General features: G+C 42.3%; 1 long non-coding RNA gene across 4 annotated transcripts in view; it reads left to right on the plus strand.

Moving 5' to 3' along the window:
• LOC138821413 (uncharacterized) overlaps positions 1–7,366 on the plus strand; it is a 31,735-nt gene extending 24,369 nt beyond the window's left edge. For 3 of the 4 annotated variants that reach the window (XR_011370150.1, XR_011370151.1, XR_011370149.1), the window contains one exon: positions 6,903–7,366. This is a non-coding gene — a long non-coding RNA (uncharacterized lncRNA). Of the gene's footprint in view, positions 1–2,126; positions 2,252–6,902 lie in introns of all 4 variants that reach the window. The other variant, XR_011370152.1, reaches the window with a different exon arrangement.
• The last annotated feature ends 291 nt before the right edge of the window (positions 7,367–7,657 follow it).

The raw sequence follows: 7,657 nt of genomic DNA on the forward strand, positions 1-7,657 counted from the left end.
AGTTTTATGGGAGCACAGACAATGAGAGTTTAAACAGAAAAAGCTAATCCTTGTCAACAAAAGTGGAGCAGTTCCACTAATCAAGGTTGTAAAAGCAGGTAAAGCACAGTTGATTACACATAGGGGGGGTCTCCAGGTGCTGTTCTACATGATTAAGAAGATGAAGCACGAATGGTACTTTTTGCAAACCATTACCTGAGCCTTGCACCGGGGGCAGAACCTTTGGCCAGCATGGAGGAAAGGGTGACCCTTCCTCCCCGAGAAGAATTGGAAGTGGTCCTGTGGCTCAGGTGGTAGGGCACTTGCTTTCAGCTGAAGAGCTGAGGGACAGCGTCCAGGCCCAGAGTTCAAGCCCCACGACCAACAAAAATAAATAAATTGGAAGGAAGGAATGCATGCCTGCATGCACCCTCAGAGCACACAGGTGCTCAGATGGGGTTTTGCAGGCCTATGCCTCCAACACCCATATGAACCCCTCTCCTTTTGCTCCCGATCCAGCTCCCAGATCTTAGGCAGATTGGGTGGAAGGAGGCTGTGTCAGTCCTGGAGTTTTTCTCTGCCTCTGGCTGTGCCTGAGCAGCTGCAGGAGCCCTGGCCCATGCTGCAAGAGGCAGCAACAACTGCTGCAGTCGCTGCTGCAAGTTTGGCCATTTGGCTCCACTCCTGCCTGGTTGCCCTGACACTGGAGGAGTCTCGCTGGCTCCTTTGCTGTTTCACACTGCACCTCCAGCCTAGGGATGAGCCCAGGAAGCTCGGCGCTGGAGCCTTTGAGACCTGGGGGATTTGGAGGGGCTGCCCTGCCTGCAGGGTCTGGCCTGAGGAGCCTGTGCCCCAGCCATGGCTGCTTGCTGCTTCTCACTGCTGCTCAGAAGAAGCGGCGGCGGCGCTGGCCTGTAGCCGGCTTGTTTGCTCCCTCCGAGGCTCTTAGAGTTGTGTTACTGGCAGAACACTATCCCAACTGCTCTAGTACTATTTTATTGTATTTTAAAAATAAAAGACTTCATGGGCCCCATAAGTGCTTTATAAAATATGACTGGCAGCCGTTATTTAAATAAATGTGAGAATTCGGGAGTTTTTTTTTTTTTTTTATCTTTCTAAGTGATTTTTTTTTGTCTGTCTTTGGACTTGAACTCTGGACCTGGGTGCTGCTGTCCCTTAGCTCTTCAGCTAAAGACTAGCACTCTACCACTTGAGCCACAGGACCACTTAGGTTTTCTGGTGGTTTATTGGAGATAAGAGTCTCATGGTCTTTCCTGCACTGGTTGGCTTTGAATCTCGATCCTCAGATCTCAGCTTCCTGAGTGGCTAGGATTACAGGCAGGAGCCACTTGCGCCCAGTTCTAAGTGATCATTTTAAAGGCTAAGCATGATAGTACCATCTACTTGGGAGGCATAGATTGAGAGGACGGCAATCCAAGACCAACCCATGCAAAAAGTGAGATCTGATCACAATCATCAAGCTGGGCTGATTCCAATAATCTCAGCTAGATGGGAGGCTGGTCCTGGGATGGGAAGAAAACAGGATGCCCTAACTTAAAAACTAAAGTACAAAAAGGCCGTGGTGTGGATTAAGAGTTAAACACCTGCCTAAGCATGAAATCCTTTGTATAAACTCTAGTACTGAGAAAAGGAGGGAGGGAGGAAAGCAGGAAGGGATATAGGGGAGGGAGAGAGATGCTATTTCATTAATTTTACATTTTTCCTAACACCATTCACTTTGAGTTTCTTTTGCTCAAGACTAGCACTCTACCACTCAAGCCTCAGTACAACTTCCAGCCTTTTCTCTTTATGTGGTACTGAGGAACCAAACCCAGGGCTTCATGTATGTGCTAGGCCAGCACTCTATTACTAAGCCACATTCCCAGTCCTTCTTTTATTTTGTAAGATGAGGTTTGGTTTTGTGTTCTTCTCTTGGCATGGAACTTAGGCTAGTCTCAACCTAACTTCTGACTCAGCCTCCTAAATTCAGAGATTGCAAACATAGACCACCATACTCAGCTCAGGATTCCTTTGAGAGAATCATCTTTTCAGAGACAGAGTTATTCTGTCTTCCTTGGATTGGATGGCCTTTTGCTTTTGGCATTGTGTTAATCCCATTTCTTGTCCTGATATATTTCTCCTTCTAGATCAATAGAAAATTTTCAGCTTCCCAACTTGAAGCCTATTGGTCTCATCCAATAATATAACAAAACTTGTGAATATCATTACCTGGCATCATGGGCATGCCAGCCAGCTAAAACTCAGCTATCAGGTGGGTTTGGGCTTCAACAATGCAGGCAATTCTCTGCATAACCTGAAAACTGTCATAGATAATGTTGGTTTATTCCATCCTGTTTTCAGCTGCTTGCCATTCTGAGCTTTGTATGTTTTTGCTTTCTTTTATTTATTTATTTATTTATTTTTGAGTCATAGGCCTTGATCTCTGGGCTTGGCTTGGGTGATGTCCCTGAGCTTTTCAACTCAAGGCTAGCACTCTACGACTTGAGCCACAGAGCCACTTCTGGTTTTCTGGTGGTTTATTGGAGATAGGAGTCTCACGGACTTTCCTCCCTGAGCTGGCTTTGAACCACGATCCGCAGATCTCAGACTTCTAAGTAGCTAGGATTACAGGTGTGAGCCACCTGTACCCGGCCCTGACTGAATCTTGAAAAGAGAAGACAGGAATAGGTCAAGAGACACACAGTATCAAAATGGGGATGGGAGGGATCGAGAGTTCTGACTGAGCAGTGGATCCATATAAAGTCTGATCAGACTTACTCCAAACATGAAGGAACATCTTCAGTCTGGATGTGGGATGCCTATAAACATTGTCAGGGACATGAAAGGAGCAGGGTTGGGATGAAGGTTTTAGGGAGCACTGTGGGATGAAGTGTCATTAAAAACTCTCAGCTCTGGGGCTGGGAAGTTGGCTCAGTGGTAGAGCGCTTGCCTTGCGTGCCTGAGGCCCTGGGTTCGATTCTTCAGCACCATATAAGCAAAATGGAAAGCCAGAAGTGGCGCTCTGGCTCAAGTGGTAGAGCACTATCCTTGAGCTGAAGAGCTGAGGGACAGGGCACAGGCCCAGAGTTCAGGCCCCACAACCGGACCCTCCCCCCCCAAAATAACCTCTCAGTTCTGACAGCACAGATCAAGTGTTTGTCTTGAGAGTCCCCTGTTGTGCTGTGGCAATGCTCTTCCTGTGTATGTCTGTCTAGAGGGGGAGGTGTTTGCTCCTCATTTGTCATTAATTCTAGAGGACAGAGGAGCCCCATGAGTCCAGTAAACAGATGCTTTCTGGCAGCTTCTCACAGTGTTTCCTCCAGGCAGCACCAGGCTCTTTACTTGCTCTGATGAGGCAGCTGCATATGGGTCTGCAGGAATTTCTTGTCAAGAAATTAGAGAGTCATTCATTCATTACTCTAGAACAAAGAGTGGCAATGCCTAACTATAGGTTGCTTTGTTATTCCAATGTGTGTGCTACTGGCACTGGCTTGTCTCTTCAGTCTGCACAGGCTCAGGACAATACTATAGTCAGCTCGGACACACCAGCTTACACCCAGTCACTACTCAGAATGTGATGTCAAAGCTACTCCTGGTAATAGATGACAAGGCTGTTTAAGTCAGAATAAGATCACAGCAGAATGCACTACGATATCTTTTTGCTCCTCTGATTTAACAGCTTCTAAGCTAGTGTTTCCTGGCTTCCTATCCTTGTGGCGTAGTATGAGAGCCATCTAGGTTGTTGCAATGCATCAGCCAGGAGAAGGGTGTCTATAGTCAGAGTATGACACAAAAAATAGCATCTGTGGTGAGGTTAGACTTGGTGTTGGATTATAATTAAGCTATTTCTGCAAAGCTGGGAAGCATGGAAATGGACTGCCATTGTGAAATGGACATGGGATAATTTAGGAGACAACAAGGATCTGAGTAGCTCTCACCTGTAATCCTAGCTACTCAGGATGCTGTGATCTGAGTACTGAGGTTCAGAGACAACCTAGGCACAAATATCAGATAGTTTCTTTCTTCCAATTAACTAGCAAAAACGAACTAGAGCTGTGGCTGAAGTACTAGCCATAAGAAAAAGAGCTAAGGGTCAGCACTGAGCACATGCTAGCATGAAAAAAATGAGAAAGACATAAGAAGGGAAATTACAAGAAACTTACTGTGAACAATTAGACCTCTAATTATCTTTCTTTTTATTAGCAAGTATTGGTTGTACAAGAAGGAGGTTGTGACGTTCCCATACATGGATACAATGTATCACAGTCATACCCACTCCATCACCTACCCAGTCTTATTTCCAGTTAACACTAAAAAGCCAGAAGCAGTGAGGTAGCTCAAGTGGAAGAGTCCCAGCCTTGAGCAAAAAACTGAAGTGACATTACCAGGTTCTGAGTTGAAGCCCTAGTACAAGGACCACCACACCCAACAAAAATAAAATATTCCATGGGAATGAATGTAGATCTTGTAACATACAACTACAGAAAATAGTAATGTCTGGCATTGAGCTCCCTTAAATTATAAATAACATGAGGAAACAAAGGTCCAAAGTCTTTTTGAATAGCATTTTATTTTCTGAGGATAACAGAATAACAAGACATTGTTATTGTCTGTTCTGTCACATGGTGTTAGATATAAGTATGAGATACTCTGCAGGAAGAACCTCTGTGCAACTTCTGAGGAAACAGAAGTTGGCTGTTCTTTTAAGGGTGAAGGAAATACTTTGTATCTTTTGATGGCGGTGAATCTATGGGAAATCATCAACCTATTAAAAACTAGATATAGTTATAGAATTATATCATCTTATATTAAGAAAGGTCATTAAAGGCACTTTAAAACTAAACAAAGAGGGGCTGGGAAGGTGTCTGAATGGTAGAGTGCTTGCCTCACATGCATGAGGCCCTGGGTTCAATTCCTCAGAACCACATAAGCAGAAAAGCAGAAAGTGGTACTGTGGCTCAAGTGGTAGAGCACTAGCCTTGAGCTGAAAAGCTGAGGGACAGCTCCCAGGCCCTTTGTTCAGACCCCATGGCCAACAAAATACATACATGCATACATACATACATACTTACATAAACTAAGAATAAGAACTTTAAAAGAGTAAATTAATAGAAATTGAATATAACTTAAATAGCAATCTACAAATTTATACTGTTAAATTCATTGAGTACTTAAAAAATGGGGAAATTCAATTCTTTCCCATAATAGATTGTTAACTGAAAAATATAATTTGAGTGAGGGAATTTTGTGTACATGCCTATTACATATCATCTAATAGAAATGCCATGTAAGCCAGAACACAGAAGCCTCCCACAGAACATAGTGCTGTCTGAAAATGAACTCATGGAAAAATGGTACAAAACCTTGTTCAGAAGTCATACTAAAATTTTTCTGTGTATATGCTGATCCTGGGGTTAGAACTGAGGGCTTGGATGCTGTCTTTGAGCTAATTTTGCTCAAGACTAGTGCTGTGCCACTTGAGTCACAGCACCACTTCCAGGAGTGTTTTAGTAGTTTTTTGGAGATGAGTCTCATGGACTTTCTTTCATGGGCTGGCTTCAAACATTGGTCTTCAGATCTCCACCTCCTGAGCAGCTAAGGCTATAGGCATGATCCAGCAGTGCTGGGCTCCAAACTGACAATTTTCTCTCAAGAAATATCATTTCACACTGAAATAGTGAATCCAAATAGCTCATAATGGAACAAGGAATAATATTTCCACAGCAACCTATAGTGGATCTATTCGCATATACTGTGACAGATACCAAATGTTCCCAAATCAAATCTACCCTAACCATTTTTCTCTCATAGACCCTTCTTAAAGCAATTTCAGCAGGTTTTGTTAGTTTGTTTTGTGCTTATTCTAGGTCTTGAACTCGGGGCCTGAGTACCATATCTATGCTCCTTTTGCTTAATCTTAGCATGCTACCACATGAGCTACAACCCATTTCCTTTCTTTTGGTAGTTTTTTGGAGATGAAACTCACTGATTTTTCCTGCTGACAAGCTTCTGAATAGATGGGATTAAAGTTGTGAGCCACTTTCCCCCACCTTCATTGTTTACTTTTGTAGGAGCACATAAAGTACTTCCACCACATTTGTCCATTTGCCCTTCCCCTCACAATGCTACCCCCACCAAAAACCTTATAATAGCTTTCTTAATCCCTTGATTAAAGTAAACTAAGCAAAGAGACAATTAAAAATGATATGCTATGTCTTAGGTTGCCTTGATCTTAGCAGAGTATCACTTCAAGTTAAAAACTGATTAACAAAAATTAAAGAAAAATACCGAGGAGACTCAAAATTGAACAAAGTAAATCCTAATCTTCAAGTTTCAGGTCTCCAAGTAAAAGGAAAGCAGAAAATGTTGTTGCGAGTTCCAGGTAACCAGTGAGGCTTGATAGTCAAATGTGATGTGTGATCCTGAAGTCTGAGGGGAGGATGAGCAGTACTAATGTATAAGTGTTTAAAATCCCTCACTTCAATGGTTATGCTGGGGTGAAGTTGAGAATGTCCTTGTTCAAGGTTTTGGGTATCATCATATTTATGACTTCATGAAATCCCATAACATCATGATGCCTCTTCCTGAAAATTCATTGAGTAATCCTAGCTACTCAGAAGGCTGAGATCTGAGCATCATGGTTTAGTTATCTCCAATTAATCACCAAAAAGATGGAAGTGGAACTGCAGCTCAAGTGGAAAATCACTAACCTTGAGGGGGAAAAAAAGCAAACAAGAACAGATTCTAAGCCCTGAGTTCAAGCCCTAGGAGTGGGAGTGGGGGGAGTTTGATTGAGAAGGAAGACAAAAGACAGTCAAAGCCAAGAGTAAAGTAGGTCCTAAAAGTTCAGAGATTACAACCTAGAATGCCTTTAACCAAGGATGCTTGTCTTAGTTGGGTTTTTCTTATTGTGATTTTTATAGGCAAACAGCATTGAATTGGAGAAAAAAATAGCTTTCTCAACCTAAACCAAATGTCAAAATGAAGAAAAAGCCTATCTTGTGCAAGCCTATAAAGCAGGAGTTACTGGAGGGGAATGAAGAAAGCCTAAAGAAGAGCTCAGCATCCCAGAGAATGGTGTGTCAGACCAGGAAGGCAAAGAGGAGGACCAGGAGCCAGAATCATCATGTGACTTCAACTCTGTGGATATGTGCAGAGTCATGTGTTCACTCACTAACTCTTAGGATTTTGTCATGGCTAGGACACTAAACTCGCTCCTTACTCAAATTTTCCCTTTCATCTGCTTGATCTCAAAACTTCTTAATTGGGTGGCATTTTTTGTGCTTTTGAAATTTTTATTATTTCTCAAAAACAGCCTTTGAAGTGTTAAAAAGACATCTGGGTGAATAAAGTGGAAATTTTCGAGTTTTGTAAAAAAAAAAATTAATGAACTGAGGCAGTTGGAAGACCATGGGAAGAGGTGTAATAAGAATAGTCTCTTCCGTGGGAAAAGTCTCAACAGTTTTACCTTCAGCTCCATCTATAAGAAACCATTAACATTCTCTATTAGTAGAGTTATTATTTGTATAATTAAATTTGGAATTGGCACTTGATGATCCAAATATTAAGTACCAAGTCCACTGAGCAAAGTTTAGGTTGTCTGATATAAAGTTGAAGAGCCTACAAGTTTAAATTTTTCTTTAATATAATAAGTAACAGACTATTTTTCAAAATCTAC

The sequence above is a fragment of the Dipodomys merriami genome, unplaced genomic scaffold (assembly GCF_024711535.1).
Source record: "Dipodomys merriami isolate MVZ:Mamm:240054 unplaced genomic scaffold, mDipMer1.0.p SCAF_912, whole genome shotgun sequence".
Lineage (NCBI taxonomy): Eukaryota > Metazoa > Chordata > Mammalia > Rodentia > Heteromyidae > Dipodomys > Dipodomys merriami.